Genomic DNA, 23,248 nt, shown 5'->3' on the forward strand with positions numbered 1-23,248 from the left:
GGGATGGCGAAAGCGTACGTTAGGGATATTAGCATGTTCCGAGTCAACAGAGCGAAAGTTTGAGATTAGGGGATTTAAATAGATAACGACTTCATAAAACGAGCATTTTATTAATTACGTTGTTTCCAAAGAACTTTTCTAAAATATAATGGGATGGCGAAAGCGTACATTACGAGTTAGGATAGTAATCTAAATCAACAGAGCGAAAGTTTGAGAGGAGGATTTTTAATCAATTGAATTAATAAAGATTTTTAATCGAATTATGCATTAGCCAATGGACCTTCGGATCACCTTAAGTTAGACGAAATACATACTAATATCCGTCTATTATTATATTTCTTAATATTCACAATCACTTTCCCTTAGGAACAATCAAAATATCAGTAGCCTTAGCTTTACATAGTAACCTTAGATAACGGTAGATCGATTCATAGTCCCTGTGGATTCGATATCTTTTAAAACTACACGACACGACTGTGCACTTGCAGTCATCAGATTAATAGACACGTAAAGTCGCGATCAAGTTTTTGGCGCCGTTGCCGGGGACTATTTAATTCGATATCGTAACTCACTGTTACACCGTAGAGACTAGGGCAATTCTTTCCTTTCTTTCTGGACGATTGTATGCCAAATAATCGTTCACAAGGAGGAGATTTAATACAACGAAATAACGAGATCGAACATTTCATTAACGTCAAACGTCGAGCTCGCAATCTTCCCGAAGTAGCACCAATTCCGATTAATCAGGAATTGACCTTTACTGATCAAATCAATCAAATTACCCCGAAGTTAGAGATGGCTGCTATTCGTCCTCTTAGAGACTATGCCGCTCCTTCACGCGCTGAACCGCACTCAAGTATCGCACCACCTGCGATTGAGGCGAACAATTTCGAACTGAAACCTTCGTTGGTAGAAGCTGTTCAACAGAATCAATTCTCTGGAAGCCCTGCAGATGACCCCAACCTCCATTTATCTGTGTTCGTGCAATATGCCGACACTGTCAAAGCTAACAATGTTAGTTCCGAAGCTATTCGATTACGTCTCTTTCCCTTCTCCTTGAGAGATAGAGCTAGAGCGTGGCTTCAATCCCTACCTTCTAATTCCATAACTACATGGGACGAACTGAAAAGAGTATTCTTAGCAAGATACTTTCCGCCTAGCAAAACCGCTATGCTAAGAGGTCAAATCAACGGATTTACCCAGAAAGATAACGAATCACTCTTCGAAGCTTGGGAACGATACAAGGACATGCTTAGACTATGCCCTCATCATGGACTCGAACCATGGCTGATCATCCATACTTTCTATGGTGGTCTCCTTTATAACACTAAAATGACTATAGATGCCGCTGCTGGCGGAGCACTAATGGACAAACCCTATGATGAAGCATACAACCTCATAGAGAACATGGCACAAAACCATTACCAATGAGGTGGAGAACGAGCCGCTCTAGAGAAGACCCAAAACAAAGGAGGAATGTACGAAATAAGTGGTATAGACCGCGTTAATGCTAAAGTAGACGCTTTAACTCAAAAGATCGAAAACTTAACCATCACTCCTTCAGCCACCGCTGCTGCCGTCGCACCTAACTGCGAGATTTGTGGATTAACTGGACACACAGTTGCCGAATGCCAACTCTTGATTGGAATCCCATCTGATCAAGTAAATTATGCTCAAGGAAACCCTTATTCTAACACGTATAACCCTGGATGGAAAAACCATCCGAACTTTTCGTATAAGAACAACAACGCGTTGTACGCGCTTGGACAAGCACCTGCTGTCCCACCTGGCTATCAAAAAGCGCCTGTAGCTGCTCAAAACGCCCCTAGGAAGTCGAATCTAGAAATCATGATGGAAAACTTTATAGCTTCCCAACAACAAACCAATAAGGACTTCCTAAATCAAAACATCCACAATAGCGAGCAACTAAAACAATTATCGAACAAAGTAGATGCCTTAGCTACACATAACAAAATGTTAGAAACTCAAATTTCACAAGTAGCCCAACAACAAGCACCTACTGCTGCCCCTGCTGGCACGTTTCCTGCTCAACCACAACCTAATCCTAAAGGACATGCGAACGCGATAACACTACGAAGTGGAACGAACTACGATGGACCTATCGATCCTAGAACTCAAAACGCACCCATGTCACAACAAGAGCCAAAGGAAACCAAAAAGACATCAACTGATGATCAAACTGCTAAGACCAATGAGAACAACAACAAAGTGGAACCTGAAAAGGAAAAACCTTACGTTCCACCACCACCTTATAAGCCACCAATTCCTTACCCTCAGAGATTAGCCAAATCAAAAACCGAAGCGCAATTTAAAAAATTTGTAGAACTTCTGAAACAATTAAACATAACCATACCGTTCACAGAAGCCATAACCGAAATGCCTTCGTACGCTAAATTCTTGAAAGAAATTCTATCGGACAAAAAGAAACTCGAGGATAACGAAACTGTAACACTTACCGCTGAATGTAGCGCTATCATCCAAAATAACATGCCTCCCAAACTGAAAGATCCTGGTAGCTTTTCTATACCCTGACTAATAGGAAAGACTATTATAGAGAAAGCCTTGTGCGACTTAGGAGCCAGTGTTAGCTTGATGCCTCTTTCAACCTGTAAGAAGCTAAATCTGGGTGAGCTTAAGGCAACGAGAATGTCTCTTCAACTAGCCGACCGTTCAGTTAAATACCCTGTAGGAATGTTAGAAAATATCCCTGTTCGTGTAGGCCAATTCTACATCCCAACTGACTTCATCATAATGGATATCCAAGAAGATTCTAACATCCCGATCATATTAGGAAGACCATTCTTAGCAACCGCTGGTGCAATTATAGACGTCAAGCGAGGAAAGCTTACCTTCGAAGTAGGAGAAGAGAAAATAGAATTTATTCTTTCCCAATTCCTAAAAGCACCTTCTATAATTGACACATGGTGCTCTTCCGACATAATCGATGAGTGTGTAAATGAAATAAAATCCGAACCGCATAAGGAAACCGAGATCTTAAGAATTCCTATACCGCCAATATTTGAAGATGACAACTGGCGTGGGGAATATCAAGATAACCACCCGAGTGAATGTTTAGCATTGACTCCTGATCCTATACCTGGGCCTAAGAAACCTGCTATAGAACTTAAAACACTACCTACCGACCTTAGGTACGAATTCCTAGACGAAGAACATAACCGACCAGTTATAGTTAACGCCAATTTAGGACAAACCGAGACTGAAAAACTACTTACTGTCCTAAGAAAATACCCAACCGCTTTAGGATATAACATATCAGATCTGAAAGGAATAAGTCCTTCCATCTGTATGCACCGCATTATGCTAGAAGAAGATTGTAAAACCTCTAGGGAACATCAGAGACGAATAAATCCTATCATGAGCGATGTGGTTAAAAAGGAAATCCAAAAACTGCTAGAAGCCAGAATCATATATCCAATATCCGATAGTAAATGGGTTATTCCTGTTCATGTCGTACCAAAGAAAGTAGGAGTTACTGTAATCACTAACGCAAAAGGCGAATCTGTAGCACAACGTACCCAAACTGGATGGAGAATGTGCATTGACTATAGGAAGCTAAACAAAGCCACCCGAAAAGACCATTTCCCTTTACCATTCATAGATCAAATGCTCGAACACCTAGCTAAACACTCACATTTCTGTTATCTAGATGGATACTCCGGATTTTTCCAAATTCCTATCCACCCTGACGACCAAGAAAAGACCACGTTTACCTGTCCTTATGGTACATTCGCTTATAGACGAATGCCTTTTGGACTTTGCAATGCACCCGCAACCTTCCAGAGATGCATGATGGCAATATTTGCCGACTTCCTGAATGGAATAATGGAGGTCTTTATGGACGACTTCTCTGTCTGTGGAGGAAGTTTTGAAACATGTTTAGAAAACCTTGAAATGGTACTTAAACGATGCGTAAGCGTTAACCTAGTCCTTAATTGGGAAAAATGTCATTTCATGGTTCGACAAGGAATCGTACTTGGACACATCGTATCCGATAGAGGGATCGAAGTGGATAAAGCTAAAATCGAAATTATCGAAAACCTTCAACCTCCCAAAACAGTTAGAGAAATAAGGAGTTTTCTAGGACACGCTGGTTTTTACCGACGTTTCATTAAGGATTTCTCTAAAATAACCAAACCCTTAACCGAATTATTGATGAAAGACGCCGAATTCATTTTTAACGATAAATGCACTGAAGCATTCCATACGCTTAAACAAGCATTAATCTCTGCGCTGATTATGCAACCTCCCGACTGGAATGAGCCTTTCGAAATAATGTGCGACGCAAGCGATTATGCTCTAGGAGCCGTTCTAGGGCAAAGAAAAGATAAGAAACTACATGTCATATACTATGCGAGTAGAACCCTAGACGAAGCTCAAATGAATTACGCCACGACAGAAAAAGAATTATTAGCTGTCGTATTCGCGTTAGATAAGTTCCGTTCTTACCTGGTAGGAGCCAAAATAATCATATACACTGACCATGCCGCTATTAGGTACCTCTTAACCAAGAAGGACGCCAAACCGAGACTGTTAAGATGGATCCTGTTATTACAAGAGTTCGACTTGGAAATTAAAGATAAAAAGGGGACTGAAAATGTCTTAGCAGATCACCTCTCTCGACTGGAAAATCTGAAACCCGAACAAGTACCAATTGACGATGATTTCCCTTATGAAAGACTCATCGCTCAGTTAGAAGCTAACGAATTAGAACCATACCATCCAATCACTGAAACCAATAAATTTGCAGAAGTAGCTTTAGCCCGCTCCGACACACCTTGGTATGCAGACTTCGTAAACTACCTAGCTGCTGGTGTACTTCCTCCTGATCTGAGTTACCAACAGAAGAAGAAATTTTTTCATGACCTAAAACATTACTATTGGGACGACCCGCTCCTTTTCAAAAGAGGCCCCGATGGAATCTTTAGACGTTGTGTACCCGAGGAAGAAATAGGAAGCATAATAACACACTGTCATTCTGCACCGTGTGGAGGACACCATAGCATATCTATAACCTGCGCCAAAATCCTTCAATCTGGACTCTTCTGGCCCAACCTGTGGAAAGACGTTTATTTTGCTGTATTAAACTGTGATAGATGCCAACGAACCGGAAATATTTCGAGACGTGACGAAATGCCTCAAAAGGGCATTCTAGAAGTAGAAATATTTGACGTCTGGGGAATAGACTTTATGGGTCCGTTTCCATCATCATTCGGAAATCAATATATACTCGTAGCTGTCGATTACGTTTCGAAATGGATAGAAGCTATCGCTTCTCCTACAAACGATACACGAGTAGTTATCAAACTCTTCAAAAACGTCATCTTTCCTAGGTTCGGTGTGCCAAGACTGGTAATTAGCGATGGTGGGTCTCATTTCATTTCAAGAATCCTTGAAAAACTCCTTCGAAAATATGGAGTAAATCATCGAATAGCTACACCATACCATCCACAAACAAACGGACAAGTAGAAGTATCTAACCGCGAAATAAAACAAATATTGGAGAAAACTGTTGCTATATCTAGAAAGGATTGGTCATCCAAGTTAAATGAAGCTTTATGGGCTTATAGAACAGCTTTCAAAACTCCAATTGGAACCACCCCATTCAAACTCGTTTATGGAAAATCATGCCACCTTCCGGTAGAGTTAGAACATAAAGCCTATTGGGCCATTAAAAATTTAAATTTAAACTACACTGCCGCTGGTGAGAAACGACTTCTAGACATAAACGAATTAGACGAACTTAGACAAGACGCTTACGATTACGCCAAAATCTATAAAGAGAGAACGAAAAAATGGCATGACAAGCGTATATCTAGGAATATTTTTAGCATAGGCGATAAAGTACTTCTATTTAATTCTAGATTAAAATTATTTCCTGGAAAGTTACGATCTAGGTGGTCTGGTCCTTTCGAAATCACTAACATATTTCCGAGCGGAGCGATAGAAATTAAAGGAGAAACTGTCAAACCTTTTGTCGTAAATGGGCAACGTCTTAAGTATTACCACCATCTCAAACACGATGAAAACATTCAAATTCTTAAACTTGACGAGCCGCCCACTCCTTCAGAAAAATGATTTTCTATTTTCAAATCGTAGAGCTTACGACATAAAACAAAGCGCTTGGTGGGAGACAACCCACAATTATTTTTATTTTTAATTTCATTTTTATTTTTATATTCTATTCTATTTTTGAATTATTTTAATTTCTCTATATTTTTATATTTTTCCTACATTTTATAATAATTACTATAATTATAACCGCTATTTTTAAATCGTGAAAATCTTTCCTTTTTATAATTATAATTATTATTATAACTTGTTACACTATTTATTTTATCTTTATCTTTATTTTTCCTTTTTAAATAACACTAGCCTAGTTCTAACTTAATCTTAAAATTTTCAACTTATAGGTTTTCTTAGACTACTAACTCATCAAGATGCAAGAAGTTGACAATATGGAAGTTGTGTTCCGTGGTAGAGGGCAAGAAGCGAGATATGCTAATCTGGCTGAGAGGCAAATGGATTTGACTCGCTATCCTCACCACCCGACTATGGAAAGACTCGGTATCGAAGAAAGCGTCATGCACTTGCTGAACCAAATTGGTTGGACCAGTTCTCACCTGTTCCGCAAGTTTAGTACTTACCGAAAGCTCACTCTGGAATTCTTGAGCTCTTTGACTTATCTTCCTAACTGTGGACAAGGGCTGAGGAAAGGAGTTATCCTCTTTCGACTCTTTGGTTTAGAATATCAGTTTTGCATCCGAAATTTTGCTGAAATGTTAGAACTACCCCATGGATCAGATGCATACACCACAGTAGCTGAAGACAGTCTTGCATACTGGGAGTTGGAAAGATTTTAAGGCAAGATCACTGGAAACGATAACCCTGAAGAGAACGAGTTTCAATCCGAGAACATCCATAACCATGCTTTCAGATACTTGCACAAGATCATCGCTCACTACACCTTCGGTAAACCCGATAATATTACTGAAGTTTCTAGAGAAGAGTTATTCATCATGTTCTGCACCTCTCAGAATCGTCCGGTGAACGCCATCGCATTCATGCTAACAAACTTCGAGCGCATCCCGCAAGATGAAGTTTCACCTATTCTGATCGGCGGATTTGTCACTATGATTGCAAATGCCATAGGTCTGAGAACACCTCTACTTAGATTGACACCTTTTGGTTCCCACAATTCTATGGACATTCGCTTCTGTTTTAATCGAGGTATCATTGGTAACCTTGGACCTGATCAGTTTGATTTACTCATTGATAATAAAGTACTGGATCAGTTCACCTTACCAAGTCCAAGGACGAGTGTACATAACCCTGCTAACTGGCTTTACTATGGTCAGATTCCTGAGAGAGAATCCTCACCTGAAACCCCACAAGCTTATGAACATTTTGATGAAGAAATGCAAGCATCGGAATCTGAGCCTGACACTCCTCCTGGATACTATGAACATGGAAATATACCCATAGATTACCTTGAACCTGAATACGAACCTATGCCTGAGGATGATCATATGCCTGAATATGAACCTCTTCCTGAAGATGAACCCATTCCTGAGTATGAGCCTGAGACTCCTACTGAAGAATATACTGAAGATATGACTGATGTCGAGCTTGAACCACAACAACCTGCTGCATCCACCGAATCAGTGAACCAAAGAAATGCTCCTCCAAGGATCGAGCCTGCTCCTAATCAGAACACACATGGGCGAGCCATCAATGCACTGCAACACGAAGTACAACATGTGCGCAACGAGTTACACACTCTGCAAATGCACTTCTTCGATTTCATCGACACCGTCAATGCTCAATTCGACGAAGTTTTCAAACACATTTATTCTAATGTGCACAACAATAGACGTGGCTAGATGTTAACGCTTAGATTATTAGATTTTATTTCTAGTTTTAGCAATTTCAAATTTCTAGTTTAGAATTTCATTTTCTGCACTTTTACATTCTGTTTCTATCAACACTCAGTACCAGTTTTAATTCCAAATGCATTATTTTATTCATTACTGCTACTGTGTTATACTGCATTACTATTAACTGCTATATATTCTTGATTACCATTATTTTTTTTGCTGTTAATAGTATTAAACAATGACACTGTTCTGAACTATTATTCTATACTTAATGGTATCTGTCAGAACCTGTCTAGACCAATGCATGCGTGGAGACCACCTCCCTAAGCTAGGAGCCGCACGTCTCCACCTCTGTGGGACCAGAACCCAGCATGCAAAGGACAGGAGACGCACGTCTCCATACTCGGTCCCCCAGCAGACTGACTGCCTGAGACGCGCGTCTCCCAAGGGCAGCAGTCTGCATTGCATTTGACCACGCAGAAGCATCTTTACTCCCTCTTTGAATTTTGAATTTTGAATTTCAAAATTCATCATTCAATATTCTTCATTCTCCCCATTATTTCTTCCATTTAAACTCCATAAACCTCATTCATCCTCAATCATTCACCTCTTTAACTCTACATCATTTCCCATTTCTCCATTCCATTCAAACTTCAAACACCACCATAACTCCATTTTAATTCTATATTAACTCCACCATTTTCAAACCTCACTATAAAACCACACCACCACCACTCTTTTTCTTCACAACTTCCAAACCATTTTCTATTCTTCTACTCTCCACACTATCTTCTTCAAAACACAACATGCCTCCACGTTCAATCATCTGTAGTGTGCGTCCTGAGAGGCCACCTCCCGACCTTTCACATTTTATCTTTCGAGAGGAAGACAACGATGCTCAAAGAACCAAATACCTCGCATTCTATGAACGTTCGGTTGTTCCCACGAAATTCGTGAACATCGAATGTCTAGAAACTCTGGGTCTCATAGATGGTGTCACCCGTTTGCTCACAAAACCTAGCCTACATCATCTCTGTACCGAACCCGTACCAACTTATGAGCCGCTCGTCTTAGAGTTCTTGAGCTCTTTCAATTACGACACTCCTTCTGATCAACCACTTTTAACCGGTAGCATCCAATTTCAGATGTTTAACCGTGAATTTACTCTGGACCAAGAAGCGGTCGCTACATATTTGCATTTTAACAATGCTCCAAATGCTCACCGCACAATCTTTCAAGAACTCAATGGTCGATCTTGGGAGGAACTCGCTTTCGAATTTTGGTTTAATCTCACTGTTGCACCCCAAAATTTGCCCATCTAATTTTATTTCTTATTGGCTTAAGCATCACATTCAACTGCATATATCAATTAGGTCATTCAACATATCATGCACTCATCCAACAATAAAGCTTGGCATTGGATCACCGGTCAGGGAAATTAGGATTTCTATCCCTTATGATTGAGTCCATCAAGGTTTTTCAATTGAGATTAACTGGATTAGGGTATATTTCCTTATTAGTGTAGTAATCAAAAGGAGCCATTTATGGATTTTGGATGCAATTATCTGGCGCACTGCTCGAATTATAAGTTATGGTGCAATACTTATTCATATGAACAAAGGTGCTAGCGTATGACAAGCCTTATGAGATTGAGTATGACAAGCCTTATGAGATTGAGATTCGTATGATGATCACTTAGCTTGGACTATGGCTTGAAAAAGAGGTTACTGGTGTGTGGTTGATTTTTTGGTCAAAGTCAACGATGAAGGTTGACTGTTGACTATAAACACTTTCAAGATATGTGATTTCCATCTTATGTTGTAGTTGCTACTTCAAGTGCAAAAGGTGAAAGAAGAATTTGAATTCTAAATTAATATCATGAAGGGAAGGAGATTCCTCATTTGATTGTTTGAACCACAAGCTGCCATGAATATGTTCATAATACATCCGGGTTTGAAATTACACAAATATACATATATATATATATATATATATATATATATATATATATATATATATATATATATATATATATATATATATATATATATTTATATATATAAGATCTATGTATGGAATCATCAAAAGAAAAAGGGGAGGAAGAAAGTACAAGAATGCTATCACCCTTTACAAACCAGAATATACAATGGCGTCACATGAAAAATGGAAAAGTTACAAGGAAATATACAAAATACAGCAACGGTTGACTTTCTGGTCAACTAATAACCACGAACTAGCATCATCTTCGATCTTTGATCTTGGCAGACGTGTCCCATCTCAGTTTCGTTCATTCAATTGGGAATTAACTTCGTGACTACTGTCTATTACACCTTGAATCAGCCCTGCAAACATCCATATAAATACGAGCCTCCCGCCATGTTGTAACATGTTGCAGCAACACTATTTTCATCCAAACTGATGCCACACATTAACCCGGTACAAGTTACACGTCATATTGCGACGTCAAAACCTGCAGCAAAACCAGAAAAATATCATACACTACATGTACATACTGCAGCCCCTAATTCTATCCATCCATAGATCCAGCGTCCGTTCAAGCCAAACTCCATTCAATGCACTTCTCAAGCCTGCACAATGCCAATAGTTTTATCATAACTGATATTCCAAACCTGCAGCATTCAACAACAAATAACTCAGCATCCATCAATTCCAACCAACAAATAACTTCTAAACAGAATTCAAACACACCATTAATCCACTGGCAGTCCTACATAACAAATAGCCAACAGAGAAAACAAGTTACAGCCAACTAATACAATGCTTATCAGTTTCAGACCACACATGTACCTTCACTTCATGAACAAGATAACCATGGCATTCATAAACAATCCAAAACTGACCCTGCACATTCATTTACAATTCAGTTTAATAACCACAAACAGCATGACATATCCAGCCATCCATTAACACATACATAAGCCTCATTTTTGGACTTAGCATACAACATACAGTTTTCAAAATCCTATCACTACACTTCTAACCACTTCCCACCCTTGTTATTTTTAACTGTTTCAACCACATCCTAACAGAATGACCACCTACTAACAGTTTCAACTAACTAGATTAACTACCACATAACAGAACCACTAACCACTAACAGAATTTTGTTAACTAACTACTAGACCCCAACCTTTTAACAAACTTCTAACCAACTTTCTAAATGCCTAACAGAATCATAACCATACCTATAACTAACAGGTAACCAATTTGTAACTAACTGAAAACAGAATCTAACAGAAAACTCAGAGGGAGAACTAACCTGAGAACTTCAATATAACAGACACTCTCCACCATTTTTAGGCTTCTTCCATTCTTCAACCATTTTTCTTCTCTTCCTGAACCAACTTCTTCTCGACTCCCTCTTCACTTCATCACCATCTTCACTTCTTCTTCGATCAGCTTCATCTTCATTACTCCACCATCTTTCATATCACCACTTTCCTTCTCATCCACTCTTCATCCATCTTCACTCCTCCATTCTTCAATCACCTTCTCTCAATCTCCTCAATTCAATCGACCATAATCTTCAACAATAACTATCACCTTCTTCAATCTTTTAACCGCAACATCACCATCGTCATCTTCATCCCTGTGCCAATCTTCATCACACTTTCATCATCATCTTTCTGGTGCTGCAAAAACAGAAAAGAAAAAAGCTTCATACTCTTCAATCTTCGTACTCTAACGAGAGATCTCCAAATTCTTCTTCTTCTTGATTCTGAACTCAGAAGGTCCTTCGAGCTCCGTCCTTAGTGCAAGCAACAAACAATCATCTTCATCACTGCTACAACACAGGAACTCTTCAATCTCAGCCACATCATTCATCTTCAATCGACAGCGTTCATAAATCACGTACAACAACAACGAAGCATACATAGAAAATTTCCAGAATAATCAAGAGAGAGGAGGATTCGAGTCGGAGCCGAGGTTAAGTCGAGGGGAAGACATCTGTGGTGATGAATAGAGCACAGTTACGGCGGTGTTTGCGGCGAATCTGAACGGATAAGAAGGAAGAGAGAATCCGGCCGCCGCTCGACGTCGTCATTCCAACTTAGCGTGAGAGAGGGAGAAGAACGTGATAATCCCAAAGGTTACATAATCTCAACCCTAATTTTAGCCCCCTTTTCTTCTTATTTTCGTTATTTCATTCTGATTAATAAAAATTGAATTAAAATATTGATGAGTGAGTAATTTCTTTAATCCAAAAATATGACAAATTCTGGATCACCAATCACCATGGGCCGAGTTACTATTCATACTCCCCTTAGGCCCGTACCCCTTCTTTTCTGAAACAAAAAAGATAAGCTTCTGGATCAAACTGCATACTGAGCCTGCCTCAATGGGCCTGCGCCCTAATTGCTCTATGCACCACATTTTCAATTGACACCCCCTGGCTTTGTATTATAATTGGTAGAATTTAGATTTTCTTTTACTCTTTTATTTTAGTAATAAAAAAACCAGTAAAGAACTAATTTCCTCCTATTATTTTTTAGACTTTAATACAGTTTTCGTCACATAAAAATAATCATTAAAAATATTAGTTTTAGGCCATGTGTTTTAGTCTTTTACTTGACTTGTAATCCAATTTCTCCCATAAAAATCAATATAAAAATAATAGTATTTTATTTCATTTTTTGTACTATATTTTGACTTGTTACTTCATGCTTGTGTGTAATTTTGTACCATTGTATCCTTACTCAATTTTGCTCATGTATCTTACTTATGACTTCTAATTGTGACTTTATTTCCATGTCTCCTTTAATCCGAACTTTAGGTAGAAACCATGACAACATTAGGACTTAGAAGTTCCCTTCATAACATTAAGCTAGTTATTCATTTTAGGCTAGTTTTCTTCTTCTTTTTCTTTTTCAACATTAAAACATTAACAAATAGAGATGCGAATCATATTAAGAAAGTGATAGAGAAATGAGTGGGATTCATTCCCTAATCTGTTTCTCAATCACTTAGTGGCATAGAAATGAGTGGGATTCATTCCCTAATCTGTTTCTCTGTCACTACTTAATGGGAGAGAAATGAGTGGGATTCACTCCCTAATCTGTTTCTCGAACATTAACTAACGGGATAGAAATGAGTGGGATTCATTCCCTAATCTGTTTCTCGAACATTACATAATGGGATAGAAGTGAGTGGGATTCATTCCCTAATCTGCTTCTCGATAATTATACATTTTTATGTGATTCGAATCGCAAAGTAAATTCCCTTAAAAAACACTCAACCAAAAACACTTAAGACACTTAATAAAGGCTCAGACCTAATCAAAGTAATGAAGTGGTGCGAAGCCTTGTATTGGGTTTTGTTCATCATGGAATTACATCTAAAAGGCACAAACCATTTTTCTCCCTTCTCTCTCTTGCCTCCGAGGCATTCTTTCTCTTGCCTTCAGGGCATTCTTTCTCCTATTCGGACACGTTATTTCCGCTTCATTCCCAACTTAAGACTCCAGAAGTCGAGCAGCGGAGTGCGAATGTAAATGTTCAATTAAAAAACACAAAAACAAACTAAAACTAAAGAGCCGAACTACGGCGCTCTGATTCCTGAAAAGGATACGTAGGCATTGGGTCGCGGGGCCTAAGCGAGCACAACTATTTAAAAACCTCTTTTTCCCCGTGTTTCCTTTTCTTTCTTTTGCATGCATTCCCTTAGCGTTAAGCTTTAGATTTATAGTACACACCCTTTAGATAGCAACAAACATAGGTGGATACCATCGAGTACGATGAGCGTGAGGGGTGCTAGTACCTTCCCCTTGCGTAACCGACTCCCGTACCCTATCTCTGGTCGAAAGACCTCGTTCTTATTCATCTTAGGTTTTCTGATATTCCTTTCCCTCAATGGGATAAATATATTGGTGGCGACTCTGTTGTTCATATTTCGCGAGCGTGCGACAGCTGGCGACTCTGCTGGGGACGTTAGACCTATTGCGGGTCCGTATTAAGCGAGTCGATCCTAGCCTTTGTTTGTTTGTCTGTTTTTTGGGTGTGCTTACATATTGCTTATGCTTCGCTTCATTTATTTTGTGCTTGCATATCATGACTATTTACTGCTCGCATATCATGTTTATTTTCTCGCATTCTGGACTATATTATGGGTCCCCGTGGGGACCACATATTTTATCTGTTTGCAGGTTGGGTGGGATGTTCTATGAGGTAAAAGGCCCAATACCCAGGCCAGAGTGATACTTATTCTACCTAGGACAGAGTGGATAGTCATGACGCCAACAGAATGTCAGGTTCTGTTGATTGCGATCATGAGACCCACGACCAGTTGAGGTTCAAATGGGATACCATTGTTGGCATGTATTTGCAACAATGATGGTGTCTCAAGAGAACTGGTAATGCTGGAGACCTTTTGACCTACCATGACCTAGACTACACCTGTGAGTGGGGAGGGAATGATATTTTATACAAGTGCAGGTACATGTTCTGTTGGTGACTATTGGTTCTCCTGGTACTAAAAGGGACGTCGAACCTTTGATCCTGGAACATTTGACTTATATAGAAGCTATACATCAGTTATATATCAGAATCAACGTCGAACCTCTGAATCTGGAGGGTTCGACCATCCTTGACTTATGCACAAGCTATTTATCCAGAAAGCAACGTCGAACCTCTAAATCTGGAGGATTCGACCATATCTTATTGACCATGAGAAGTTGTTATCCAAGGGGCCTTGATCCTTGATCCTGATTTATGATACATTTGCATCTTCATTAACATTTTGCATTCATGCACGTGCACCCATGGTTACCAAGACTCTTACACTCTTCCTCTCCATCAGATTCGTCAAGACGATTCCTCTACACCGATATCTGACAAGAGCTCACAGAAGAAGAATTATGGAAAACTACAAACAAGATCAAGCTGCTATCAGAGAAGAGCTTAACCAATTGAAGACTCAAATGAGCTTGATCATGGAAGTTCTAGAAACATTGTTGAGGAAGGAAATCAATTCCACCCTGACTGGTACAACAAAGATAGCCAATTATCCTTATCTCCCAAGTCTAACTTCAAGTCAAGGGCTATCTCGCAACTATCCCCCACAATCTTGGGTGGTTCCACAACAACCTTTCATACCACGACAATCATTTGTCCTTTCTCAGAACTATCAGCAAAAACAAAGTCAGCGGAAGCAGAATAAGCCAAAGAGGATGTATGATCCTGTGCCAATGCCTTATAGTCAACTTCTCGCTCATATGCTCAAGCTCAACCTGATAGAGTTAAGGGAAGCTAGACCTCCTCCTGATCCTATTCCTCAAGATTACAATCTTAATGTCAAATGTGAATTCCATTCTGGAGGGTCTGGTCATTCAACTGAAGAGTGCAGAGTTCTGAAAGACAAGGTTCAAGATCTGATTGATGCAAAAGCAATTGAGTTTGGACTAGTGACTCCCAATGTGATCAACAATCCCATGCCACCTCATAATGGAGCTTCCGCCAGTGGACCATGAAGACTTTATGTTTGTCAGAGAACATTTCATTTGCATTAGAATAAGGCAAAGATTGCCATTGTATAGATTTCTTTAGTATTTTCAATTGTATTACTTTTGTTGTTATCAAGTACTTCTCATTGTAAGAAACTCATTCTGTTTGAATAAATAAAAATGATGCAATATGCATGTTTTTCGCAAATCATTTCATCTTTGTCATTATGTTCATTGATATTCAACTCATTTGTCTTAAGCAACTAAAAAAAGGAGAATGATAAAAATAAAAAAACACATGAACTACTAATTGTATGCTTTTGGAACAAAGATCCTCCTGCTGACGATGTACAGGCATTGTTTCAATTCCCAAACACTGGAGTTATAAGGGAGTGAAACCTTCGTCAACCCCTTTGAGCCTAAGGAGTAGTAGTTTCTTTTTCAAAAATACAAAACCCTCAATCTTAACCAGGGGCAGGATAGTCTTCAGTTAGTGCGACCGAGCGCTCAACTTTCAGGTATTCCATCAGAGGATCAATCATAATACACCTCTCACAACAAAAGAAGAAGAGCACTATCCACAATGGATGTTTCTCATCCACTAGGAAGAAGGCAGTCACAACCTTTTCTTTAGGTCATTCACAAAAGTCATACAACTTGTTCCCGAACGAGACAAAAAGAATGAAAAGAAAGTATTGAATCATGATAAAAAAAAAAAGAAACAAACAATAGCCCGCTAAGTCAAAAAGAAAAAAGCTTTGAAGCAAGCGACTTAGGCAAAAATTAGGGCATATCCCGCTGGACAACGAAAACCAAAATCAAAAGAAACCTTTTGTCCAAGCAAAAGTTAGGGAAAGGAAAAGACAAGAACAAAAAGAAAAATCCTCCAAGGGACAAGTGGTTGTGACCATCAATAAAAGCACCAAAGGGTGGCTGCCACCTCCATCAAAGCCATAAAGGATCCTCGTCTATCACGATCCTTCATGAAAGGTGAACACTCGTGGCAAACTAGCTGAACGTAGGACTGGAGAACATCACGAAGAAGGGGTGGGTTAAGTAGAACTTGAGCCTTTACCCTTTGTTTCTTAAACCGTGAACCCGGCCATGTTACAACCCTCAAAAGTCCTAATTGAAGCAGGGTTCGTTCCGAAAGCATACAAACTGTAAAATCATGTCAAAACTGACTCCTAATGTTGCTTGTCACTTGTGTTAGTATCAGTACAACATTTTGACAAATAAAAACTTTTCCTTTGAGATTAACATGTGGATTGCATTCTCATTATCTCTTTCAAAGCAGAATTGTCTCTAACCTGAAAGTAAGTACTTGATACCAAGGAAAGTTCAACATTGAAATTCCACCGAGTAGTCTTACAAGGGCAAAGATTGGTCATCCGCTGAGTAAATACCTGAAGAATCCACCTGGTGGAATAGTTCATTTCAATCTGGGGCATTCATCCCATGATCAACACTGGGGCAGACCATTGCCAACCTCCATGATTCAAGCACATCAGAATTCCATCTCAAGAAGATCCTACAAGCTGGGGCAAGCTAGTAACAAGTCATTTCTTCATCTTCAATCAAGTGTCAGATATCAAGACAAGTGTCAAGGGGTCAAGCCAAACACCTCACCTTCACCAACAATTTCACAAGCAATGACTTTTCCGCAAGGGCACACTCCATCCACTTCTTGTATCTTGGAAACAATCATTCCATTCATAGTCATACATGCATCATGCATATCATTGCATTCTCATTGGCATATCTCCCTTAATGATCCAATCATCAATAAAGCAGGGGCATCCACCCCACCTTGATTCTCAAACAAAGTGTTAGAACTCCACCTAATATATTCTACACAAAGCAGAGACCCTGATCAATCAGTACACTGCATATAAAAGTCATTGCATTGCATCTCTAGAAGCGCATAGAATAAATCAAACATTGCATGCGAAGCATAAGCCAAGTAGTTATTCATCAGATGAGGTCCCTACAAGTATTCAATTGATATTCCACTGGATCACTCAGAGTTACCATTGTGGTGTCATCTCCCATAGTCAATCATGTTCATCTTTCCTCAACCAAGAGTTGATGTTTTTGTGTTCAACCCAGAGTTGATTTCCTTTCATCTTTTAACCCCGAGTTAATTATCTTTCCCCTCTCAACCCAGAGTTGACGGTTATCTTTTATTCAACCCAGAGTTGATCCTTCTCTTTCCCTCTCACCCAGAGTTGACGGATATTTCTTATTGTTTCTTTCCCCACTCAACCCAGAGTTGACGGTTATCTTTTATCTTTTCCCTCTCAACCTAGAGTTAACGGTTATCACTTGTTTCCTTTCCCACTCAATCCAGAGTTGACGGTTATGTCTTGTCTTTTCCCACTCAAACCAGAGTTGACGGTTATTCCTTGTTGATTTCTTTTTCCCACTCAACCCAGAGTTGACGGTTACCTTTCCTCCGTCCTCACTCAACCCAGAGTTGACGGTTATCTCTTGTTTATTTTCCCACTCAACCCAGAGTTGACGGTTATCCCTTGTTCAATCCAGAATTGATTTCTCTTTTCCCTCTCAACCCAGAGTTGACGGATACTTCTTATTGACTTCTTTTACCCACTCAACCCAGAGTTGACGGTCATCTTTCTTCTATCTTTCCCACTCAACCCAGAGTTGACGACCTTCTTTCCTCTTTCCCTGTCAACCCAGAGTTGACAGTTATCTTTTATCCTTTTCCCACTCAACCCAGAGTTGACGGTTATCTTTTGTCTTTTCCCACTCAACCCAGAGTTGACGGTCACCTTTTATCCTTTCCCACTCAACCCAGAGTTGACGTTTATCTTTTGTCTTTTTCCACTCAACCCAGAGTTGACAGTCATCCTTTGTCTTTTCCCACTTAACCCAGAGTTGACGGTTATCTTTTATCTTTTCTCACTCAACCCAGAGTTGACGGTTATCTTTTGTCTTTTCCCACTCAACCCAGAGTTGACGGTTGCCTTTCGTCTCTTTTCCCACTCAACCCAGAGTTGACAGTTATTTCTTATTCAATCCAGAATTGATTTGTCTTTCCCACTCAACCCAGAGTTGACGGTTATATTTTCTTAACCCAGAGTTGACGGTTATCCTTTATCTTCTCCCCCTCAACCCAGAGTTGACGGTTATCTTTTTTATTCACTTTTTTCCACTTAACCCAGAGTTGACAATTATCTTTTGGTCTTTCCCACTCAACCCAGAGTTGACGGTTATGTCTTTTCCTTTTCCCACTCAACCCAGAGTTGACGGTCATTGCTTACCTTTTCCCACTCAACCCAGAGTTGACGGTTATCTTTTATCTTTCCCACTCAACCCAGAGTTGACGGTTATCTTTTATCTTTCCCACTCAACCCAGAGTTGACGGTTATCTTTTGTATATCCCACTCAACCCAGAGTTGACGGTTATCTTTTATCTTTCCCACTCAACCCAGAGTTGACGGTTATCTTTTGTATATCCCACTCAACCCAGAGTTGACGGTTATCTTTTATCTTTCCCACTCAACCCAGAGTTGACGGTTATCTTTTGCATTTCCCTCTCACCCAGAGTTGACGGATATTTCTTATTGTTTCCTTTCCGGCTCAACCCAGAGTTGACGGTTATTTTTCTCCTTTCCCACTCAACCCAGAGTTGACGGTCACCTTTTATTCTTCCTACTCAACCCAGAGTTGACAGTCATTTCTAATTGTTCATCTTTCCCCTTTCAACCCAGAGTTGAATTACTTTCTCTCAACCCAGAGTTGATGTCTATCTCTTGTTTCAACCCAGAGTTGATGTTCTTACTTTCTTTCTCAACCCAGAGTTGATGCCTATATCTTGTCCCACTAATACTGGTTTCTCTTTCCTTTCTCAATCTAGAATTGATCTTTAACTCTTATTTCGACCCCGAGTTGACCTCCCTTTACTCTTCGACCCAGAGTTGACCCACTTTTCTTTTTCAACCCAGAGTTGAAGTTTATTTCATTTCTAAACCCAGAGTTAAGTTGTTCAATCCAGAGTTGATGCATTTTTCCTCAGTGGAGTTGACATAATTTTTCCCCAGTGGATCCTACCTCTTATCACGCAAATTTTCAGGTTCACTTGGTATTTAATCTTCTTCTACCTAGAATGCTCGAAAGGCTAGCGCCAATCTCACCTTCAGGTTTAAGATGATTAAATAGGGGCAGCTGTTGCACCCCAAAATTTGCCCGTCTAATTTTATTTCTTATTGGCTTAAGCATCACATTCATCTGCATATATCAATTAGGTCATTCAACATATCATGCACTCATCCAACAATAAAGCTTGGCATTGGATCACCGGTCAGGGAAATTAGGATTTCTATCCCTTATGATTGAGTCCATCAAGGTTTTTCAATTGAGATTAACCGGATTAGGGTATATTTCCTTATTAGTGTAGTAATCAAAAGGAGCCATTTATGGATTTTGGATGCAATTATCTGGCGCACTGCTTGAATTATAAGTTATGGTGCAATACTTATTCATATGAACAAAGGTGCTAGCGTATGACAAGCCTTATGAGATTGAGTATGACAAGCCTTATGAGATTGAGATTCGTATGATGATCACTTATCTTGGACTATGGCTTGGAAAAGAGGTTACTGGTGTGTGGTTGATTTTTTGGTCAAAGTCAACGATGAAGGTTGACTGTTGACTATAAACACTTTCAAGATATGTGATTTCCATCTTATGTTGTAGTTGCTACTTCAAGTGTAAAAGGTGAAAGAAGAATTTGAATTCTAAATTAATATCATGAAGGGAAGGAGATTCCTCATTTGATTGTTTGAACCACAAGCTGCCATGAATATGTTCATAATACATCCGGGTTTGACATTACACAAATATATATATATATATATATATATATATATATATATATATATATATATATATATAAGATCTATGTATGGAATCATCAAAAGAAAAAGGGGAGGAAGAAAGTACAAGAATGCTATCACCCTTTACAAACCAGAATATACAATGGCGTCACATGAAAAATGGAAAAGTTACAAGGAAATATACAAAAGACAGCAACGGTTGACTTTCTGGTCAACTGATGACCACGAACTAGCATCATCTTTGATCTTTGATCTTGGCAGACTTGTCCCATCTCAGTTTCGTTCATTCAATTGGGAATTAACTTCGTGACTTTTGTCTATTACACCTTGAATCAGCCCTGCGAACATCCATCTGAATACGAGCCTCCCGCCATGTTGTAACATGTTGCAGCAACACTATTTTCATCCAAACTGATGCCACACATTAACCCGGTACAAGTTACACGTCATATTGCGACGTCAAAACCTGCAGCCAAACCAGAAAAATATCATACACTACATGTACATACTGCAGCCCCTAATTCTATCCATTCATAGATCCAGCGTCCGTTCAAGCCAAACTCCACTCAATGCACTTCTCAAGCCTGCACAATGCCAATAGTTTTATCATAACTGATATTCCAAACCTGCAGGATTCAACAACAAAAAACTCAGCATCCATCAATTCCAACCAACAAATAACTTCTAAACAGAATTCAAACACACCATTAATCCACTGGCAGTCCTACATAACAAATAGCCAACAGAGAAAACAAGTTACAGCCAACTAATACAATGCTTATCAGTTTCAGACCACACATGTACCTTCACTTCATGAACAAGATAACCATGGCATTCATAAACAATCCAAAACTGACCCTGCACATTCATTTACAATTCAGTTTAATTACCACAAACAGCATGACATATCCAGCCATCCATTAACACATACATAAGCCTCATTTTTGGACTTAGCATACAACATACAGTTTTCAAAATCCTATCACTACACTTCTAACCACTTCCCACCCTTGTTATTTTTAACTGTTTCAACCACTTCCTAACAGAATAACCACCTACTAACAGTTTCAACTAACTACATTAACTACCACATAACAGAACCACTAACCACTAACAGAATTCTGTTAACTAACTACTAAACCCCAACCTTTTAACAAACTTCTAACCAACTTTCTAAATGCCTAACAGAATCATAACCAAACCTATAACTAACAGGTAACCAATTTGTAACTAACTGAAAACAGAATCTAACAGAAAACTCAGAGGGAGAACTAACCTGAGAACTTCTATATAATAGGCACTCTCCACCATTTTCAGGCTTCTTCCGTTCTTCAACCATTTTTCTTCTCTTCCTGAACCAACTTCTTCTCGACTCCCTCTTCACTTCATCACCATCTTCACTTCTTCTTCGATCAGCTTCATCTTCATTACTCCACTATCTTTCATATCACCACTTTCCTTCTCATCCACTCTTCATCCATCTTCACTCCTCCATACTTCAATCACCTTCTCTCAATCTCCTCAATTCAATCGACCATAATCTTCAACAATAACTATCACCTTCTTCAATCTTTTAACCGCAACATCACCATCGTCATCTTCATCCCTGTGCCAATCTTCATCACACTTTCATCATCATCTTTCTGGTGCTGCGAAAACAGAAAAGAAAAAAGCTTTATACTCTTCAATCTTCGTACTCTAACGAGAGATCTCCAAATTCTTCTTCATCTTGATTCTGAACTCAGAAGGTCCTTCGAGCTCCGTCCTTAGTGCAAGCAACAAACAATCATCTTCATCACTACTACAACACAGAAACTCTTCAATCTCAGCCACATCATTCATCTTCAATCGACAGCGTTCATCAATCACGTACAACAACAACGAAGCATACATAGAAAATTTCCAGAATAATCAAGAGAGAGGAGGATCCGAGTCGGAGCCGAGGTTAAGTTGAGGGGAAGACATCTGTGGTGATGAATAGAGCACAGTTACGGCGGTGTTTGCGGCGAATCTGAACGGATAAGAAGGAAGAGAGAATCCGGCCGCCGCTCGACATCGTCGTTCCAACTGAGCGTGAGAGAGGGAAAAGAACGTGATAATCCCAAAGGTCACATAATCTCAACCCTAATTTTAGACCCTTTTTCTTCTTATTTTCGTTATTTCATTCTGATTAATAAAAATTGAATTAAAATATTGATGAGTGAGTAATTTCTTTAATCCAAAAATATGACAAATTCTGGATCACCAATCACCATGGGCCGAGTTACTATTCATACTCCCCTTAGGCCCGTACCCCTTCTTTTCTGAAACAAAAAAGATAAGCTTCTGGATCAAACTGCATACTGAGCCTGCCTCAATGGGCCTGCGCCCTAATTGCTCTATGCACCACATTTTCAATTGACACCCCCTGGCTTTATATTATAATTGGTAGAATTTAGATTTTCTTTTACTCTTTTATTTTAGTAATAAAAAAACCAGTAAAGAACTAATTTCCTCCTATTATTTTTTAGACTTTAATACAGTTTTCGTCACATAAAAATAATCATTAAAAATATTAGTTTTAGGCCATGTGTTTTAGTCTTTTACTTGACTTGTAATCCAATTTCTCCCATAAAATTCAATATAAAAATAATAGTATTTTATTTCATTTTTTGTACTATATTTTGACTTGTTACTTCATGCTTGTGTGTAATTTTGTACCATTGTATCCTTACTCAATTTTGCTCATGTATCTTACTTATGACTTCTAATTGTGACTTTATTTCCATGTCTCCTTTAATCCGAACTTTAGGTAGAAACCATGACAACATTAGGACTTAGAAGTTCCCTTCATAACATTAAGCTAGTTATTCATTTTAGGCTAGTTTTCTTCTTCTTTTTCTCTTTCAACATTAAAACAGTAACAAATAGAGATGTGAATCATATTAAGAAAGTGATAGAGAAATGAGTGGGATTCATTCCCTAATCTTTTTCTCAATCACTTAGTGGCATAGAAATGAGTCGGATTCATTCCC

The 23,248-nt window shown here is 39.1% G+C and overlaps 1 non-coding gene across 1 annotated transcript; it reads right to left on the bottom strand.

Moving 5' to 3' along the window:
• Positions 1-1,170: 1,170 nt before the first annotated feature.
• Positions 1,171-1,277, bottom strand: LOC131593749 (small nucleolar RNA R71). The gene has a single exon (XR_009281130.1). It is a non-coding gene; the product is annotated as a small nucleolar RNA R71 (small nucleolar RNA).
• Between the last annotated feature and the right edge of the window lie 21,971 nt (positions 1,278-23,248).

Source organism: Vicia villosa, linkage group LG3 (genome assembly GCF_029867415.1).
Source record: "Vicia villosa cultivar HV-30 ecotype Madison, WI linkage group LG3, Vvil1.0, whole genome shotgun sequence".
NCBI classification, from domain to species: domain Eukaryota; kingdom Viridiplantae; phylum Streptophyta; class Magnoliopsida; order Fabales; family Fabaceae; genus Vicia; species Vicia villosa.